This window comes from Mustelus asterias, chromosome 11 (genome assembly GCF_964213995.1).
Source record: "Mustelus asterias chromosome 11, sMusAst1.hap1.1, whole genome shotgun sequence".
NCBI lineage: Eukaryota > Metazoa > Chordata > Chondrichthyes > Carcharhiniformes > Triakidae > Mustelus > Mustelus asterias.
In genome coordinates, this window is record NC_135811.1 from 65,615,525 (window position 1) to 65,638,711 (window position 23,187).

The 23,187-nt window shown below is 34.4% G+C and overlaps 1 protein-coding gene across 1 annotated transcript in view; it reads right to left on the reverse strand.

Annotated features, from left to right (window-relative positions):
* Positions 1-23,187, reverse strand: part of LOC144500567 (uncharacterized) — a 1,101,151-nt gene that overhangs the window by 267,543 nt on the left and 810,421 nt on the right. The gene's annotated exons all lie outside the window — the stretch shown is intronic.

Sequence of the window (23,187 nt, forward strand, 5' to 3'; positions counted from 1 at the left end):
AAACCCAAACAACTGATATTAAACCCAGAACAACTGAGATTAAACCCAGAACAACTGATATTAAACCCAAACAACTGAGATTAAACCCAAAACAACTGAGATTAAACCTAAACAACTGATATTAAACCCAAACAACTGAGATTAAACCCAGAACAACTGATATTAAACCCAAACAACTGATATTAAACCCAAACAACTGAGATTAAATCCAAACAACTGAGATTAAACCCAAACAACAGAGATTAAACCAAAACAACTGAGATTAAACCCAAACAACTGAGATTAAATCCAAACAACTGAGATTAAATCCACAACAACTGAGATTAAACCCAAATAACTGAGATTAAACGCAAACAACTGATACTGAATCCAAACAACTGAGATTAAACCCAAACAACTGAGATTAAACCCAGAACAACTGAGATTAAACCCAGAACAACTGAGATTAAACCCAGAACAACTGAGATTAAACCCAAACAACTGAGATTAAACCCAAAACAACTGAGATTAAACCTAAACAACTGATATTAAACCTAAACAACTGATATTAAACCCAAACAACTGAGATTAAACCCAGAACAACTGATATTAAACCCAAACAACTGATATTAAACCCAAACAACTGAGATTAAATCCAAACTATCTATCTCTATCTATCTGCCTCTATCTATCTATCTCTATCTATCCATCTCTATCCATCTCTGTCCATCTCTATGTATCTATCTCTATCTCTGTCTATCAAGCTCTATCTCTATCTAGCCTCATCTATCTCTATCTATCTATATCTCTCTATCTCTCTCTATCTCTCTACATCTATCGCTTCTGTTTATCTCTATCGATCTCTATCTATCTCAATCTATCTCTATCAATCTATCTCTACCTATCTCTATCTGTCACGCTCGATCTATCTCTATGAATCTATCTCAATCTATCTATCTCGATCTATCTTGATCTATCTCGATCTATCTATATCTATCTATCTATATCTATGTCTATCATTCTATCTCTATCTATCACAATTTATCTATCTATGGCTATCTATCTCTATCTTTCTCTATCTATCTATCTCTATCTATCTCTATCTATCTATCTCTGTCTATCTCTATCCATCTCTATCTATCTCTATCTATCTCGATGTCTATCTATCTATCTCGATCTCTATCTATCTATCTCTATCAATCCATCTCTATCCATCTCTATCCATCTCTATCTATCTATCTCTCTCTATCTATCTCTATCTATCTCTATCTCTCTCTGTCTATCTCTATCTATCTCTATCAATCTATTTCTCTCTATGTATCTCTATCTGTCGCTATATAGCTCCATCTAGCTCGATGTATCTATCGCTGTCTATCTCTGTCTATCACTATCTATCTCCATCAATCTATCTTTTTCCATCTCTATCTATCTATCTATTTATCTCTATCAATCTCTATCTATCTAACTCAATCTATCTATCTCTATCTATCTCCATTTCTGTCTATCTATATCTATATTTCTATCTCGATCTCTATCTCGATCTCTATCTATGTATCGCTATCTATCTGTCTCTATCTATCAGTCTCTATCTATCTCTATCTTTCTCTATCTATCTATTTCTATCTATCTCTCTCTATCTCTCTCTGTCTATCTCTGTCTATCTCTATCTATCTCTATCTATCTCTTTCTATCTCTCTATCTGTCTATCTATCTATCTCGATGTCTATATATCTATCTCGATCTCTATCTATCTATCTCTATCTATCCATCTCTATCCATCTCTACCTATCTCTATCTATTTATCTATATCTATCTCTATCGATCTCCATCTATCTCTGTCTATCTCAAGCTATCTCGATCTATCTATCCCGATCCATCTCGATCTATCTCTATCTATCTATCTCTATCTATCTATCTCAATGTATCTATCGCGATACATCTCGATCTATATCTATCTATCGCTGTCTCTATCTATCTTTCTCTATCCATTCAGCTCTATCTATCTCCATCTATCTATATTTATTTTTATCCTTTTCTATCTATCTCTATCTATTTATCTCGATCTGTCTCTATCGATCTCCATCTATCTCTGTCTATTTCTGTCTATCTATCTCGATCTATCTATCCCGATCCATCTCGATCTATCTCTATCTATCTATCTCAACCCATCTATCTATCTATCTATCTATCTATCTATCTATCTATCTATCTATCTATCTATCTATCTATCTATCTATCTCTATCTGTCTCGCTCAATCTATCTCTATCTATCTATCTCTATCTATCTATCTCGATCTATCTATCCCGATCCATCTCGATCTATCTCTATCTATCTATCTCAACCCATCTATCTATCTATCTATCTATCTATCTATCTATCTATCTATCTATCTATCTATCTATCTATCTATCTATCTCTATCTGTCTCGCTCAATCTATCTCTATCTATCTATCTCTGTCTATCTCTATGTATCTCTATCTATCTATCTCCATCTATCTATCTCGATCTCTATCTATCTATCTTGATCTCTATCTATCTATCTCTATCTATCTCCATCTAACTATATATCTCTATCTATTTCTGTGTATCACTATCTGTCTCCATCTATCCTTCTCTATCTATCTCGATCTCGATCTATCTATCTCTATCTATCTCTATCTATCCTTCTCTGTCTATCTCTATCTATCTCTAGCGATCTATCTCTATCTATCTCTCCTGATCCAACTCGATCTATCTCTATCTATGTCTATCGATCTCTATCTATCTATCTATCTTTCTATCTATCTATCTGTCTCTATCCATCTATCTATCTCTATCTATCTCTATGTAACTTTCTCTATCAAAGATGCCGTGGGCGGCACGGTAGCACAGTGGGGGCGGCACGGTAGCACAGTGGTTAGCACTGCTGCTTCACAGCTCCAGGGTCCCGGGTTCGATTCCCGGCTCGGGTCACTGTCTGTGTGGAGTTTGCACATTCTCCTCGTGTCTGCGTGGGTTTCCTCCGGGTGCTCCGGTTTCCTCCCACAGTCCAAAGATGTGCGGGTTAGGTTGATTGGCCAGGTTAAAAATTGCCCCTTAGAGTCCTGTGATGCGTAGGTTAGTGGGATTAGCGGGTAAATATGTGGGGGTAGGGCCTGGGTGGGATTGTGGTCGGTGCAGACTCGATGGGCCGAATGGCCTCCTTCTGCACTGTAGGGTTTCTATGATTTCTATGATTTCTATGATTTCTATGATCAATCTCTATCTATCCCTTGTCAATCTATATCTATCTCTATCCATCTCTATCTATCTATCTGTCTATCGATCTCTATCTATCCATCTCTATCCATCTCTATGTATCTATCTCTATCTCTGTCTATCAAGCTCTATTTCTATCCTGCCTTATCTATCTCTATCTATCTATATCTCTCTATCTCTCTCCATCTATCTCTTCTGTTTATCTCTATCGATCTCTATCTATCTCAATCTATCTCTATCAATCTATCTCTATCTATCTCTATCTGTCACGCTCGATCTATCTCTATCAATCTATCTCAATCTATCTATCTCGATCTATCTTGATCTATCTCGATCTATCTCTATCTATCTATCTATATCTATGTCTATCTTTCTATCTCTATCTATCACAATTTATCTATCTATGGCTATCTATCTCGATCGTTCTCTATCTATCTCTATCTATCTCTATCTATCTATCTCTGTCTATCTCTATCTATCTCTATCTATCTCTATCTATCTCGATATCTATCTATCTATCTCGATCTCTATCTATCTATCTCTATCTATCCATCTCTATCCATCTCTATCCATCTCTATCTATCTATCTCTCTCTATCTATCTCTATCTATCTATCTCTATCAATCTCTATCTATCTCCATCAATCTATCTTTTTCCATCTCTATCTATCTATCTATTTATCTCTATCAATCTCTATTTATCTAAATCAATCTATCTATCTCTATCTATCAATATCTATATTTCTATCTCGATCTCTATCGATGTATCTCTATCTATCTATCTCTATCTATCAAAATCTATCTATCTCTATCTTTCTCTATCTATCTATCTCAATCTATCTCTATCTCTCTCTCTCTGCCTATCTCTGTCTATCTCTATCTATCTCTGTCTATCTCTATCTATCTATCTCAACTATCTATCTATCTATCTCGATGTCTTTATATCTATCTCGATCTCTATCTATCTATCTCTATCTATCAAAATCAATCTATCTCTATCTTTCTCTATCTATCTATCTCAATCTATCTCTATCTATCTCTCTCTGTCTATCTCTGTCTATGTCTATCTAGCTCTATCTATCTATCTCTATCTATCCATCTATCTATCTATCTATCTGTCGCGATGTCTTTATATCTATCTCGATCTCTATCTATCTATCTCTATCTATCCATCTCTACCTATCTCTATCTATTTATCTATATCTATCTCTATCGATCTCCATCTATCTCTGTCTATCTCTAGCTATCTCGATCTATCTATCCCGATCCATCTCGATCTATCTCTGTCTATCTCTGTCTCTATCTATCCATCTCTATCTATCCATCTCTATCTATCTCTATCTATCTATCTCAATCTATCTATCGTGATCCATCTCGATCTATATCTATCTATCGCTGTCTCTATCTATCTTTCTCTATCCATCCAGCTCTATCTATCTCTATCTATCTATCTCTATCTATCTCCATCTATCTATCTATTTATCTCTATCTCTATCCGTTTCTATCTATCTCTATCTATTTATCTCGATCTATTTCTATCGATCTCCATCTATCTCTGTCTATTTCTGTGTATCTATCTCGATCTATCTATCCCGATCCATCTCGATCAATCTCTATCTATCAATCTCAACCCATCTATCTATCTATCTATCTATCTATCTATCTATCTATCTATCTATCTATCTATCTATCTCTATCTGTCTCGCTCAATCTATCTCTATCTATCTGTATCGATCTCTATCTATCTATCTATCTATCTATCTATCTATCTATCTATTTTTCTATCTATCTATCTATCTATCTATCTATCTGTCTCTATCCATCTATCTCTCTCTATCTATCTTTCTCTATCAATCTCAATCTATCCCTTGTCAATCTATATCTATCTCTGTCCATCTCTATCTATCTATCTGTCTACCTATCTCTATCTCTATCTATCTCTATCGATCTGTCTCTATCTATCTCTATCTATCCATCTCTATCCATCTCTATGTATCTATCTCTATCTCTATCTATCAAGCTCTATCTCTATCTAGCCTTATCTATCTCTATCTATCTATATCTCTCTATCTCTCTCTATCTCTCTCCATCTATCTCTTCTGTTTATCTATATCTATCTATCTCTGTCTCAATCTATCTCTATCAATCTATCTCTATCTGTCTCTATCTGTTACGCTCGATCTATCTCTATCAATCTATCTCAATCTATCTATCCCGATCTATCTTGACCTATCTCAATCTATTTCTATCTATCTATCTATATCTATGTCTATCTATCTATCTCTATCGATCTATCTCTATCTATCACAATCTATCTATCTATGGCTATCTATCTCTATCTTTGCCTATCTATCTATCTCTATCTATCTATCTCTGTCTATCTCTATCTATCTATCTATCTATCTATCTATCTATCTATCTATCTATCTATCTATCTATCTATCTATCTCGATGTCTATCTATCTATCTCGATGTCTATCAATCTATCTCGATCTCTATCCATCTATCTCTATCTATCGCTATCTATCCATCTCTCTCCATCTCAATCCATCTCTATCTATCTCTATCTATCTACCTATCTCTATCTATCTCTATCTATCTATATCTATCAATCTCTATCTATCTCTATCTACCTATCTATCTCTATCAATCTATGTCTCTCTATATATCTCTATCTGTCGCTATCTAGCTCCATCTAGCTCGATGTATCTATCGCTGTCTATCTCTGTCTATCACTATCTATCTCCTTCAATCTATCTTTTTCCATCTCTATTTATCTATCTATCTAACTCAATCTATCTATCTCTATCTATCTCTATCTATCAATATCTATCTATCTCTATCTTTCTCTATATATCTCTATCTATCTCTATCTGTCTATCTCTATCTATCTATCTCTATTTATCTCTCTCTGTCTATCTCTGTCTATGTCTATCTAGCTCAATCTATCTATCTCTATCTTTCTATCTATCTCGATGTCTTTATATCTATCTCGATCTCTATCTATCTATCTCTATCTATCCATCTCTATCCATCTCTACCTATCTCTATCTATTTATCTATATCTATCTCTATCGAACTCCATCTATCTCTGCCTATCTCTAGCTATCTCGATCTATCTATCCCGATCCATCTCGATCTATCTCTGTCTATCTCTATCTATCCATCTCTATCTATCTATCTATCTATCTCGATCTATCTCTGTCTATTTCTGTCTATCTATCTCTATCAATATATGTCTCTCTATGTATCTCTATCTGTCGCTATCTAGATCCCTCTAGCTCGATGTATCTATCGCTGTCTATCTCTGTCTATCGCTATCTATCTCCATCAATCTATCTTTTTCCATCTCTCTCTATCTATCTATTTATCCCTATCAATCTCTATCTATCTAACTCAATCTATCTATCTCTATCTATCTCTATCTCTGTCTATCTATATCTATATTTCTATCTCGATCTCTATCTTGATCTCTATCTATGTATCTCTATCTATCTATCTCTATCTATCAATCGCTATCTATCTCTATCTACTCTATCTATCTATCTATCTCGATGTCTATCTATCTATCTATCTCGATGTCTATCAATCTATCTCGATCTCTATCCATCTATCTCCATCTATCGCTATCTATCCATCTCTTTCCATCTCAATCCATCTCTATCTATCTCTATCTATCTACCTATCTCTATCTATCTCTATCTATCTATATCTATCAATCTCTATCTATCTCTATCCACCTATCTATCTCTGTCTATCTATGTCTCTCTATGTTTCTCTATTTGTCGCTATCCAGCTCCATCCAGCTCGATGTATCTATCGCTGTCTATCTCTGTCTATCACTATCTATGTCCTTCAATCTATCTTTTGCCATCTCTATCTATCTATCTAACTCAATCTATCTATCTCTATCTATCAATATAGATCTATCTCTATCTGTCTCTATCTATCTCTATCTATCTCTATCTGCCTATCTCTATCTATCTATCTCTATCTATCTCTCTGTCTATCTCTGCCTATGTCTATCTAGCTAAATCTATCTATCTCTATCTATCTATCTATCTCGATGTCTTTATATCTATCTCGATCTCTATCTATCTATCACTATCTATCCATCTCTATCCATCTCTACCTATCTCTATCTATTTATCTATATCTATCTCTATCGAACTCCATCTATCTCTGTCTATCTCTAGCTATCTCGATCTATCTATCCCGATCCATCTCGATCTATCTCTGTCCATCACAATCTCTATCTATCCATCTCTATCTATCCATCCATCTATCTATCTATCTATCTATCTATCTATCTATCTATCTATCTATCTATCTATCTATCTATCTATCTATCTATCTATCTATCTCGATCTCGATCTATCTCTGTCTATTTCTGTCTATCTATCTCGATCTATCTATCCCGATCCATCTCGATCTATCTCTATCTATCTATCTCTATCAATATATGTATCTCTATGTATCTCTATCTGTCGCTATCTAGCTCCATCTAGCTCGATGTATCTATCGCTGTCTATCTCTGTCTATCACTATCTATCTCCATCAATCTATCTTTTTCCATCTCTATCTACCTATCTATTTATCTCTATTAATCTCTATCTATCTATCTCAATCTATCTATCTCTATCTATTTCTATCTCTGTCTATCTATCTCTATCTATCTATCTCTATCAATCTATGTCTCTCTGTGTATCTCTATCTGTCGCTATCTCGCTCCATCTAGCTCGATGTATCTATCGCTGTATATCTCTGTCTATCACTATCTATCTCCATCAATCTATCTTTTTCCATCTCTCTCTATCTATTTATCTCTATCAATCTCTCTCTATCTAACTCAATCTATCTATCTCTATCTCTGTCTATCTATATCTATATTTCTATCTCGATCTCTATCTCGATCTCTATCTATGTATCTCTATCTATCTATCTATCTCTATCTATCAATCTCTATCTATCTCTATCTTTCTCTATCTATCTATCTCTATCTATCTCTCTCTGTCTATCTCTGTCTATCTCTATCTCTATCTATCTATCTCTATCTATCTATCTATCTATCTATCTCGATATCTATATATCTATCTCGATCTCTATCTATCTATCTCTATCTATCCATCTCTATCCATCTCTACCTATCTCTATCTATTTATCTATATCTATCTCTATCGATCACCATCTATCTCTGTCTATCTCTAGCTATCTCGATCTATCTATCTATTTATCTCTATCTCTATCCTTTTCTATCTATCTCTATCTATTTATCTCGATCTATCTCTATCGATCTCCATCTATCTCTGTCTATTTCTGTCTATCTATCTTGATCTATCTATCCCGATTCATCTCGATCTATCTCGATCTATCTATCTCAACCCATCTATCTCTATCCATCTATCTATCTATCTATCTATCTATCTATCTATCTATCTATCTATCTATCTATCTATCTATCGATCTATCTATCTATCTATCTCTATCTGTCTCGCTCAATCTATCTCTATCTATCTATCTCTATCTATCTATCTCTATCTATCTCTATGTATCTCTATCTATCTATCTCTATCTATCTATCTCGATATCTATCTATCTATCTCAATCTCTATCTATCTATCTCTATCTATCTCCATCTAACTATATATCTCTATCTATTTCTATGTATCTCTATCTGTCTCAATCTATCCTTCTCTATCTATCTATCTCGATCTCGATCTATCTATCTCTATCTATCTCTATCTATCTCAATCTATCTACCTCTGTCTGTCTCTCTCAATCTATCTCTATCTATCTGTATCGATCTCTATCTATCTATCTATCTATCTGTCTCTATCCATCTACCTATCTCTATCTAACTTTCTCTATCAATCGCTATCTATCCCTTGTCAATCTATATCTATCTCTGTCCATCTCTATCTATCTATCTGTCTACCTATCTCTATCGCTATCTATCTATCTCTATCGATCTGTCTCTATCTATCTCTATCTATCCATCTCTATCCATCTCTATGTATCTATCTCTATCTCTATCTATCAAGCTCTATCTCTATCTCGCCTTATCTATCTCTATCTATCTATATCTCTCTATCTCTCTCTATCTCTCTCCATCTATCTCTTCTGTTTATCTACATCTATCTATCTCTGTCTCAATCTATCTCTATCAATCTATCTCTATCTGTCTCTATCTGTTACGCTCGATCTATCTCTATCAATCTATCTCAATCTATCTATCCCGATCTATCTTGATCTATCTCAATCTATTTCTATCTATCTATCTATATCTATGTCTATCTATCTATCTCTATCGATCTATCTCTATCTATCACAATCTATCTATCTATGGCTATCTACCTCTATCTTTCCCTATCTATCTATCTCTATCTATCTCTATCTATCTATCTCTGTCTATCTCTATCTATCTCTATCTATCTATCTATCTCTATCTATCTCTATCTATCTATCTATCTCGATGTCTATCTATCTATCTCGATGTCTATCTATCTATCTCGATCTCTATCCATCTATCTCTATCTATCGCTATCTATCCATCTCTCTCCATCTCAATCCATCTCTATCTATCTCTATCTATCTACCTATCTCTATCTATCTCTATCTATCTATATCTATCAATCTCTATCTATCTCTATCTACCTATCTATCTCTATCTATGTCTCTCTATGTTTCTCTATTTGTCGCTATCCAGCTCCATCCAGCTCGATGTATCTATCGCTGTCTATCTCTGTCTATCACTATCTATGTCCTTCAATCTATCTTTTTCCATCTCTATCTATCTATCTAACTCAATCTATCCATCTCTATCTATCAATATCTATCTATCTCTATCTGTCTCTATCTATCTCTATCTATCTCTATCTGTCTATCTCTATCTATCTATCTCTATCTATCTCTCTGTCTATCTCTGTCTATGTCTATCTAGCTAAATCTATCTATCTCTATCTATTTATCTCGATGTCTTTATATCTATCTCGATCTCTATCTATCTATCTCTATCTATCCATCTCTATCCATCTCTACCTATCTCTATCTATTTATCTATATCTATCTCTATCGAACTCCATCTATCTCTGTCTATCTCTCGCTATCTCGATCTATCTATCCCGATCCATCTCGATCTATCTCTGTCTATCTCAATCTCTATCTATCCATCTCTATCTATCTATCTATCTCGATCTATCTCTGTCTATTTCTGTCTATCTATCTCGATCTATCTATCCCGATCCATCTCGATCTATCTCTATCTATCTATCTCTATCAATATATGTCTCTCTATGTATCTCTATCTGTCGCTATCTAGCTCCATCTAGCTCGATGTATCTATCGCTGTCTATCTCTGTCTATCACTATCTATCTCCATCAATCTATCTTTTTCCATCTCTATCTATCTATCTATTTATCTCTATTCATCTCTATCTATCTATCTCAATCTATCTATCTCTATCTATTTCTATCTCTGCCTATCTATCTCTATCTATCTATCTCTATCAATCTATGTCTCTCTGTGTATCTCTATCTGTCGCTATCTCGCTCCATCTAGCTCGATGTATCTATCGCTGTATATCTCTGTCTATCACTATCTATCTCCATCAATCTATCTTTTTCCATCTCTCTCTATCCATCTATTTATCTCTATCAATCTCTCTCTATCTAACTCAATCTATCTATCTCTATCTCTGTCTATCTATATCTATATTTCTATCTCGATCTCTATCTCGATCTCTATCTATGTATCTCTATCTATCTATCTATCTCTATCTATCAATCTCTATCTATCTCTATCTTTCTCTATCTATCTTTCTCTATCTATCTCTCTCTGTCTATCTCTGTCTATCTCTATCTCGATCTATCTATCTCTATCTATCTATCTATCTATCTCGATGTCTATATATCTATCTCGATCTCTATCTATCTATTTATCTATCTCTATCTATATTTCTATCTCGATCTCTATCTCGATCTCTATCTATGTATCTCTATCTATCTATCTCTATCTATCAATCTCTATCTATCTCTATCTTTCTCTATCTATCTTTCTCTATCTATCTCTCTCTGTCTATCTCTGTCTATCTCTATCTCGATCTATCTATCTCTATCTATCTATCTATCTATCTCGATGTCTATATATCTATCTCGATCTCTATCTATCTATTTATCTATCTCTATCTATCCATCTCTATCCATCTATCTCTGTCTATCTCTATCTATCTCTATCTCTATCTATCTATCTATCTATCTATCTATCTCGATGTCTATCTATCTATCTCGATGTCTATCTATCTATCTCGATCTCTATCCATCTATCTCTATCTATCGCTATCTATCCATCTCTCTCCATCTCAATCCATCTCTATCTATCTCTATCTATCTACCTATTTCTATCTATCTCTATGTATCTATATCTATCAATCTCTATCTACCTCTATCTACCTATCTATCTCTATCTATCTATGTCTCTCTATGTTTCTCCATTTGTCGCTATCCAGCTCCATCTAGTTCGATGTATCTATCGCTGTCTATCTCTGTCTATCACTATCTATCTCCTTCAATCTATCTTTTTCCATCTCTATCTATCTATCTATCTAACTCAATCTATCTATCTCTATCTATCTCTATCTATGTCTATCTATCAATATCTATCTATCTCTATCTGTCTCTATCTATCTCTATCTATCTCTATCTGTCTATCTCTATCTATCTATCCCGATCTATCTCTCTCTGACTATCTCTGTCTATGTCTATCTAGCTCAATCTATCTATCTCTATCTATCTCGATGTCTTTATATCTATCTCGATCTCTATCTATCTATCTCTATCTATCCATCTCTATCCATCTCTACCTATCTCTATCTATTTATCTATATCTATCTCTTTCGATCTCCATCTATCTCTTTCTATCTCTAGCTATCTCGATCTATCTATCCCGATCCATCTCGATCTATCTCTGTCTATCTCTATCTCTATCTATCCATCTCTATCTATCTCTATCTATCTATCTCAATCTATCTATCGTGATCCATCTCGACCTATATCTATCTATCGCTGTCTCTATCTATCTTTCTCTATCCATCCAGCTCTATCTATCTCTATCTATCTATCTCTATCTATCTCCATCTATCTATCTATTTATCTCTATCTCTATCCTTTTCTATCTATCTCTATCTATTTATCTCGATCTATCTCTATCGATCTCCATCTATCTCTGTCTATTTCTGTCTATCTATCTCGATCTATCAATCCCGATCCATCTTGATCTATCTTTATCTATCTATCTCAACCCATCTATCTCTATCCATCTATCTAACTATCTATCTATCGATCTATCTATCTATCTATCTATCCATCTATCTATCTATCTATCTATCTATCTATCTATCTATCTATCTATCTCTATCTGTCTCGCTCAATCTATCTCTATCTATCTATCTCTATCTATCTATCTCTATCTATCTCTATGTATCTCTATCTATCTATCTCTATCTATCTATCTCGATCTCTATCTATCTATCTCAATCTCTATCTATCTATCTCTATCTATCTCCATCTAACTATATATCTCTACCTATTTCTATGTATCTCTATCTGTCTCAATCTATCCTTCTCTGTCTATCTATCTCGATCTCGATCTATCTATCTCTATCTATCTCTATCTATCTCTATCTATCTATCTCTGTCTATCTCTATCTATCTCTAGCGATCTATCTCTATCTATCTCTCCTGATCCAACTCGATCTATCTCTATCTATCTCTATCGATCTCTATCTATCTATCTATCTTTCTATCTATCTATCTGTCTCTTTCCATCTATCTATCTCTATCTAACTTTCTCTATCAATCTCTAACTATCCCTTGTCAATCTATATCTATCTCTATCCATCTCTATCTATCTATCTGTCAATCTATCTCTATCTATCTATCTCTATCTATCCATCTCTATCCATCTCTATCCATCTCTATGTATCTATCTCTATCTCTGTCTATCAAGCTCTATCTCTATCTAGCCTTATCTATCTCTATCTATCTATATCTCTCTATCTCTCTCTATCTCTCTCCATCTATCTCTTCTGTTTATCTCTATCGATCTCTATCTATCTCAATCTATCTCTAACAGTCTATGTCTATCTATCTCTATCTGTCACGCTCGATCTATCTCTATCAATCTATCTCAATCTATCTATCTCGATCTACCTTGATCTATCTCAATCTATCTCTATCTATCTATCTATAGCTATGTCTGTCTTTCTATCTCTATCTATCACAATCTATCTGTCTATGGCTATCTATCTCTATCTTTCTCTATCTATCTATCTCTATCTATCTCTGTCTATCTATCTCTGTCTATCTCTAGCTATCTCTATCTATCTATCTCTATCTATCTCTATCTATCTCGATTTCTATCTATCTATCTCGATCTATCTCTATCTATCTCTATCTATCCAACTCTATCCATCTCTATCTATCTCTCTCTATCTATCTCTATCTATCTCTATCAATCTCTATCTATCTCTATCTATCTATCTCTATCTATCTATGTCTCTCTATGTATCTCTATCTGTTGCTATCTAGCTCCATCTAGCTCGATGTATCTATCGCTGTCTATCTCTGTCTATCACTATCTATCTCCGTCAATCTATCTTTTTCCATCTCTATCTATCTATCTATTTATCTCTATCAATCTGTATCTTTCTAACTCAATCTATCTATCTCTATCTATCTGTATCTCTATCGATCTATATCTATATTTCTATCTCGATCTCTATCTCGATCTCTATCTATGTATCTCTATCTATCTTTCTCTATCTATCAAAATCTATCTATCTCTATCTTTCTCTATCTATCTATCTCAATCTATCTCTATCTATCTCTCTCTCTCTATCTCTGTCTATCTCTATCTATCTATCTCTATCTATCTATCTATCTATCTCGATGTCTATATATCTATCTCGATCTCTATCTATCTATCTCTATCTATCCATCTCTATCCATCTCTACCTATCTCTATCTATTGATCTATATCTATCTCTATCGATCTCCATCTATCTCTGTCTATCTCAATCTATCTCTATCAATCTATCTCTATCTCTATCTGTTACGCTCGATCTATCTCTATCAACCTATCTCAATCTATCTATCTCGATCTATCTTGATCTATCTCGATCTATTTCTATCTATCTATCTATATCTATCTATCTATCTCGATCTCTATCCATCTATCTCTATCTATCGCTATCAATCCTTCTCTATCCATCTCAATCCATCTCTATCTACCTCTATCTATCTATCTATCTCTATCTATCTCTATCTATCTATATCTATCAATCTCTATCTATCTATCTCTATCTATCTATCTCTATCTATCTATGTCTCTCTATGTATCTCTTTCTGTCGCTATCTAGCTGCATCTAGCTCGATGTATCTATCGCTGTCTATCTCTGTCTATCACTATCGATCTCCATCATTCTATCTTTTTCCATCTCTATCTATCTATCGATCTAACTCAATCTATCTATCTCTATCTATCTCTATCTATGTATCTCTATCTATCTATCTCTATCTATCAATATCTATCTATCTCTATCTATCTATCTCTATCTATCTATCTCTATCTGTCTCTATCTGTTTCGATCTATCTCGATCTATCTCTATCTATCTATCTCTATCTATATCTATCTCTATCTATCCATCTCTATCTATCTCTATCTTTCTATCTCGATCTCTATCTATCTCGATCTCTACCTATCTATCTCTGTCTATCTATCTCCATCTAATGATCTATCTCTATCTATCTCTATCCATCTCTCTCTATCTCTATGTGTTGCGATCTATCTCGATCTATCTATCTCTATCTATATCTATCTCTATCTATCCATCTCTATCTATCTGTGTCTATCTATCTCTATCTGTCTCTATCTATCAGTATCTATCTTTCTCTATCTATCTATCTCTATCTATCTCTATCTGTTTCGATCTATCTCGATCTATCGCTATCTATCTATCTCTATCTATATCTATCTCTATCTATCTATCTCTATACTGCTATCTCGATCTCTATCTCGATCTCTATCTCGATCTCTATCGATATATCTCTATCTATCTATCTCTATCTGTCTCTATCTATCTGTATCTATCTTTCTCTATCTATCTATCTCTATCTATCTCTATCTGTTTCGATCTATCTCGATCTATCGCTATCTATCTATCTCTATCTATAGCTATCTCTATCTATCCATCTCTATCACTCTCTATCTTTCTATCTCTATCTACCTCTATCTCTCTCTCTCTCTATCTGACTCGATCTCTATCTATCTATCTCTATCTATCTCTATCTATCTCCATCTAACTATCTATCTCTATCTATCTCTATCTGTTTCGATCTATCTCGATCTATCGCTATCTATCTTTCTCTATCTATGTCTATCTCTATCTATCCACCTCTATCTATCTCTATCTATCTCTATCTCTTTCTATCTATCTCTATCTTACTATCTCGATCTCTATCTATCTATCTCAATCTCGATCTATCTCTATCTATCTCTATAGAGATAGATCGATAGATAGAGATGGATAGAGAAAGAAAGAGATAGATAGATCGAGATCGATAGGGATAGATAGATCGAGATAGATAGAGATAGATAGATAGAGACAGATAGAGAGAGATAGAGAGATACAGATCGAGATAGATAGAAAGATAGAGATAGATAGAAATAGATAGATAGCGATAGATGGAGACAGATAGATAGAGATAGATAGATAGAGATAGATAGAGATAGATAGATTGAGTTAGATAGATAGAGGTAGATAGATAGATCGAGATGGATAGAGATAGATTGATAGAGATAGATAGAGATAGACAGAGATAGACAGCGATAGATACATCGAGCTAGGTAGAGCTAGATAGAGACAGATAGAGCTACATAGAGAGACTTAGATAGATAGAGATACTTCGATAGAGATAGAGATGGATCGAGATGGATAGAGATGGATAGAGATAGATAGATAGCGATAGATAGAGGTAGATAGATAGAGATAGATAGATAGAGATAGTTAGATAGAGATAGATAGATAGGTCAATAGAGATGGATAGAGAGAGATAGAGATAGATAGATATAGATAGATAGAGATCGATAGATAGAGATAGGTAGAGATAGATAGATAGAGATAGATAGAGATAGGTAGAGATAGATAGATAGATATAGATAGATAGATAGAGATGGATAGAGATGGATAGATAGATTGATAGAGATAGACAGATAGATAGAGTTACATAGTTGGAGATAGATATATGTAGATCGATAGATAGATAGAGAGATAGATAGATAGCGAGATAGATTGATAGATAGAGATAGATCGAGATGGATCGGGATAGATAGATAGAGATTGATAGATAGAGATGGATAGAGATAGACAGAGATTGATAGAGATCGATAGATAGAGATAGATAGAGATCGAGATAGATAGATAGAGATCGAGATAGATGGATAGAGATAGATAGATAGAGATAGATAGAGATAGGTAGACAGAGATAGATAGAGACAGATAGATAGAGATAGATAGAGATAGATAGATTGTGATAGATAGATAGACATAGTTAGATAGAGATAGATAGATAGGTCGATAGAGATGGATAGAGAGAGATAGAGATAGATAGATATAGATAGATAGAGATCGATAGATAGAGATAGGTAGAGATAGATAGATAGAGATAGATAGAGATAGGTAGAGATAGATAGATAGATATAGATAGATAGATAGAGATGGATAGAGATGGATAGATAGATTGATAGAGATAGACAGATAGATAGAGTTACATAGTTGGAGATAGATAGATGTAGATCGATAGATAGATAGAGAGATAGATAGCGAGATAGATTGATAGATAGAGATAGATCGAGATGGATCGGGATAGATAGATAGAGATTGATAGATAGAGATGGATAGAGATCGACAGAGATTGATAGAGATCGATAGATAGAGATAGATAGAGATCGAGATAGATAGATAGAGATAGATAGAGATCGAGATAGATAGATAGAGATCGAGATAGATGGATAGAGATAGATAGATAGAGATAGATAGAGATAGGTAGACAGAGATAGATAGAGACAGATAGATAGAGATAGATAGAGATAGATAGATTGTGATAGATAGATAGAGATAGATCGAGATAGACAGAGATAGAAACATCGAGCTAAGTCGCGCTAGATAGAGACAGATAGAGAAACATAGAGAGACATAGATAGATAGAGATCGAGATAGATAGATAGAGATAGATCGATAGATAGAGATGGATGGATTGAGAAAGATAGAGATATATAGATCGCGATCGATCGGGATAGATAGATCGAGATAGATAGAGATAGATAGATAGAGATAGAGATAGAGATAGATAGAGATAGATCAATAAGGATAGATAGATTGAGATAGATAGATAGAGATAGATAGTGATAGATAGATAGATAGATAGATAGATAGAGGTGGATAGAGATAGATAGATAGAGATAGATAGAGATAGACAGAGATAGACAACGATACATACATCGAGCTAGATAGAGCTAGGTAGAGACAGATAGAGATACATAGAGAGACATAGATAGAGAGAGATACATAGATAGAGATCGAGATGGATCGCGATTGATAGATAGAGACAGATAGATAGAGATAGAGAGAGATAGATCGAGATGGATCGGGATAGATTGATAGGGAGAGATAGATAGAGATAGATAGAGAGAGATAGACAGAGATAGATAGATAGAGATAGATGGATAGAGATAGATAGAGCTAGATAGATAGAGATAGAGATAGATAGATAGAGATGGATATAGATGGCAAGAGATGGATAGAGATGGATAGATAGAGATAGATAGATAGAGATAGATAGAGATAGATAGATCGATTGAGATGGATAGAGATAGATAGATAGAGATCGATAGAGATAGACAGAAGTAGACAGTGATAGATACATCGAGCTAGAGAGAGCTAGATAGAGACAGATAGAGATACATCGAGAGACATAGATAGATAGAGATAGATAGAGATCGAGATAGATCGAGAGAGATAGATTGAGATAGATCGATAGATAGAGATGGATAGATTGAGAAAGATAGAGATGGATAGATCGAGATCGATAGTGATAGATGGATCGAGATAGATAGAGATATATAGAGATAGACAGATAGAGATAGATAGAGAGAGATCGAGAGAGTTAGAGAGAGATAGATAGATAGATAGAGATAGATAGGTTGATTGGCCAGGTTAAAAATTGCCCCTTAGAGTTCTGGGATGTGTAGGTTAGAGGGATTAGCGGGTAAATATGTGGGGGTAGGGCCTGGGTGGGATTGTGGTCGGTGCAGACTCGATGGGCCGAATGGCCTCCTTCTGCACTGTAGGGTTTCTATGATTTCTATGAGATAGGGATAGATAGAGCTAGATAGAGATAGAAAGAGCCAGAGAGATAGAGATAGATAGATAGAGATGGATAGAGATGGATAGATAGAGATAGATAGGTTTAGATCGATAGATGAAGATAGATAGATTGAGTTAGATAGATAGAGATAGACAGAGATAGACAGCGATAGATATATCGAGCTAGATAGAGCTAGATAGAGACAGATAGAGATACATCGAGAGACATAGATAGATAGATATAGATAGATAGAGATCGAGATAGATCAAGAGAGATAGATTGAGATAGATCGATAGATAGAGATGGATAGATTGAGAAAGATAGAGATAGATAGATCGAGATCGATAGTGATAGATGGATCGAGATAGATAGAGATATATAGAGATAGACAGATAGAGATAGATAGAGAGAGATCGAGAGGGTTAGAGAGAGATAGATAGATAGAGATAGATAGGGATAGATAGAGCTAGATAGAGATAGAAAGAGCCAGAGAGATAGAGATCGAGATAGATAGATAGAGATGGATAGAGATGGATAGAGATGGATAGATAGAGATAGATAGGTATAGATCGATAGATGAAGATAGATAGATTGAGTTAGATAGATAGAGATAGATAGAGATAGACAGAGATAGACAGCGATAGATATATCGAGCTAGATGGAGCTAGATAGAGACAGATAGAGATACATAGAGAGACATAGATAGATAGAGATATATAGATAGAGATAGATCGAGATAGATAGATAGATAGATAGATAGGGATAGATCGATAGATAGAGAGGGATAGATTGAGAAAGATAGAGATAGATAGATCAAGATCGATAGGGATAGATAGATAGAGATACATAGATAGAGATAGATAGAGATAGAGATAGATAGACAGAGATAGATAGAAATATATAGATTGAGTTAGATAGATAGAGATAGATCGAGCAAGACAGATAGAGATAGATAGAGATAGATAGACAGAGAGAGATAGAGATAGATGGAGATAGATAGAGATAGATAGATAGAGATAGATAGGGAGAGATAGAGCGAGATAGAGAGAGATAGATAGATAGAGACAGATAGAGATAGATAGCGCTAGGTAGAGATAGAGAGATCTGGATAGATAGAGATAGAGATGGATACAGATGGATAGAGATGGATAGTTAGAGATAATTAGATAGAGATAGATAGATTGAGTTAGATAGATAGAGATAGATAGACATAGATAGATCGATAGAGATGGATAGAGATAGATAGATAGAGAAAGATAGGGATGGATAGAGATGGATAGAGCTGGATAGATAGAGATAGATATATAGAGATAGATGGATAGAGATGGATAGAGATGGTTAGATAGAGATAGATAGATAGAGATAGATAGATAAATATAGATAGATTGAGTTAGATAGATAGAGATAGATCGAGATAGATAGATAGATAGAAATAGAGAGAGAGAGATAGATAGATAGAGCTTGATAGAGATAGATAGAGCTAGATAGATAGAGATAGAGATAGATAGATAGAGATGGATAGAGATGGATCGAGATGGATAGATAGAGATAGATAGATATAGATCGATAGATAAAGATAGATAGATTGAGTAAGATAGATAGAGATAGATAGATCGATAGAGATGGATAGAGAAAAATAGATAGAGATAGATAGAGATAGACAGAGATAGATACATCGAGCTAAGTCGCGCTAGATAGAGACAGATAGAGATACATAGAGAGACATAGATAGATAGAGATCGAGATAGATCAAGATAGATAGAGATAGATCAATAGGTAGAGGTGGATGGATTGAGAAAGATAGAGATATATAGATCGAGATTGATCGGTATAGATAGATCGAGATCGATAGAGATAGATAGATAGAGATAGAAAGAGATAGATAGCGAGAGATAGATAGATAGAGATAGATAGAGAAAGATAGAGCTAGATAGAGATAGATAGAACGAGATAGATAGAGATAGATAGAGATAGATAGATAGAGGTGGATAGAGATAGATAGATAGAGATGGACAGAGGTAGACAGCGATAGATACATCGAGCTAGATAGAGCTAGGTAGAGACAGATAGAGATACATAGAGAGACATGGATAGAGAGAGATAGATAGATAGAGATCGAGATGGATCGCGATAGATAGATAGAGACAGATAGATAGAGATAGAGATAGATAGAGATAGATTGAGATGGATCGGGATAGATTGAAAGGGTTAAATAGATAGAAATACTTAGAGAGAGATAGACAGAGATCGATAGATAGAGATAGATGGATAGAGATAGATAGATAGAGCTAGATAGATAGAGATGGAGATAGATTGATAGAGATGGATAGAGATAGATAGATAGAGCTAGATAGATAGAGATGGAGATAGATTGATAGAGATGGATAGAGATGGCAAGAGATGGATAGAGATGGATAGAGATAGATAGAGATAGATAGAGAGATAGATATAAACGGATAGATAGAGTTACACAGATAGAGATAGATAGATATAGATAGAAAGATGTATAGATAGAGATAGATCGAGATGGATCGGGATAGATAGATAGAGATAGACAGAGATAGATAGATAGAGATAGATAGAGGTATATAGAGATAGATAGAGATAGATAGATCGAGATGGAGATGGATCGAGATAGATTGATAGAGAAGGATAGATTCGCGATAGATAGAGATACATAGAGATAGATAGAGATAGATAGTTAGATGGAGAGAGATAGAGATAGAGATCGATACAGATAGATAGAGACAGATAGATAGAGGTAGATAGATAGAGATAGATAGAGATAGATAGAGACAGATGGATTGAGTTAGATAGATGGAGATAGGTAGATAGATAGAGATGGATAGAGGTAGATAGATTGAGTTCGATAGATGGAGATAGATAGATAGAGATGGATAGATTGAGAATGATAGAGATAGATAGATTGAGATCGATAGGGATAGATAGATTGAGATAGATAGAGATAGATAGATAGAGATAGATACAGATAGATACAGATAGATAGATAGAGATAGATCGAGATAGATCGAGATAGATAGATTGAGATAGATAGAAAGAAATAGATCGACCGAGACAGATAGAGATAGATAGAGATAGACAGATAGAGATAGATAGATAGAGATAGTGATAGATAGATATAGATCGAGACGGATCGAGATGGATCAGGATAGATAGATGGAGATAGATAGAGATAGATAGAGTTAGAGAGAGTTGGCGAGAGATGGATAGAGATGGATTGATAGAGATAGATGGAAAGAGATAGATAGATAGAGATAGAGATAGATAGATAGAGATAGACAGAGATTTATGAATAGATAGAGATAGACAGATAGATAGAGATACATATATAGAGATAGATAGATATCGATAGATAGATAGACAGATAGAGGTAGATCGAGATGGATCGGGTTAGATAGATAGAGATTGATCGATAGATATAGATAGAGATACATAGAGATAGATAGAGAAAGATAGTTAGATGGAGATAGATAGAGATAGATAGAGATAGATAGATCGAGATCGAGATAAATAGATAGAGATCGAGATAGATAGATAGAGATAGATAGATAGAGATAGATAGAAATAGATAGATAGAGATAGATAGAGACAGATAGATAGAGATAGATAGATTGAGTTAGATAGAGATAGATAGAGATAGATAGATCGAGTTAGATAGATGGAGATAGATAGATAGATAGAGATGGATAGAGATAGATAGAGATAGGCAGAGATAGACAGCGATAGATACATCGAGCTAGATAGAGACAGATAGAGATACAGAGGGAGACATGGATAGATAGAGATAGATAGATAGAGAACGAGATAGATAGATAGAGAGAGATAGATAGATATAGATAGATAGATAGATAGATAGATAGGGATAGATAGAGAGCGATAGATAGAGATGGGTAGAGATGGATAGAGATGGGTAGAGATGGATAGAGATGGATAGAGATAGATAGATAGAGATAGATTGATAGAGATAGACAGATAGATAGAGTTACATAGTTGGAGATAGATAGATGTAGATAGATAGATAGATAGATAGATAGATAGATAGATAGATAGATAGATAGATAGATAGATAGATAGATAGATAGATAGAGATAGATCGAGATGGATCGGGATAGATAGATAGAGATTAATAGATAGAGATGGATAGAGATAGACAGAGATAGATAGAGATCGATAGATGAGACATAGATAGAGATCGAGATAGATGGATGGAGATCGAGATAGATGGATAGAGATAGATAGATGGAGATAGATAGATTGTGATAGATAGATAGAGATAGATAGAGATAGACAGAGATAGATACATCGAGCTCGATCGCGCTGGATAGAGACAGATAGAGATACATAGAGAGACATAGAAAGATAGTGATAGATAGAGATCGAGATAGATCGAGATAGATAGATAGATAGATAGAGATGGATAGATTGGGAAAGATAGAGATAGATAGATTGAGATCGATAGGGATAGTTAGATTGAGATAGATAGAGATAGAGATAGATAGAGATAGATAGATATAGATAGATTGAGATAG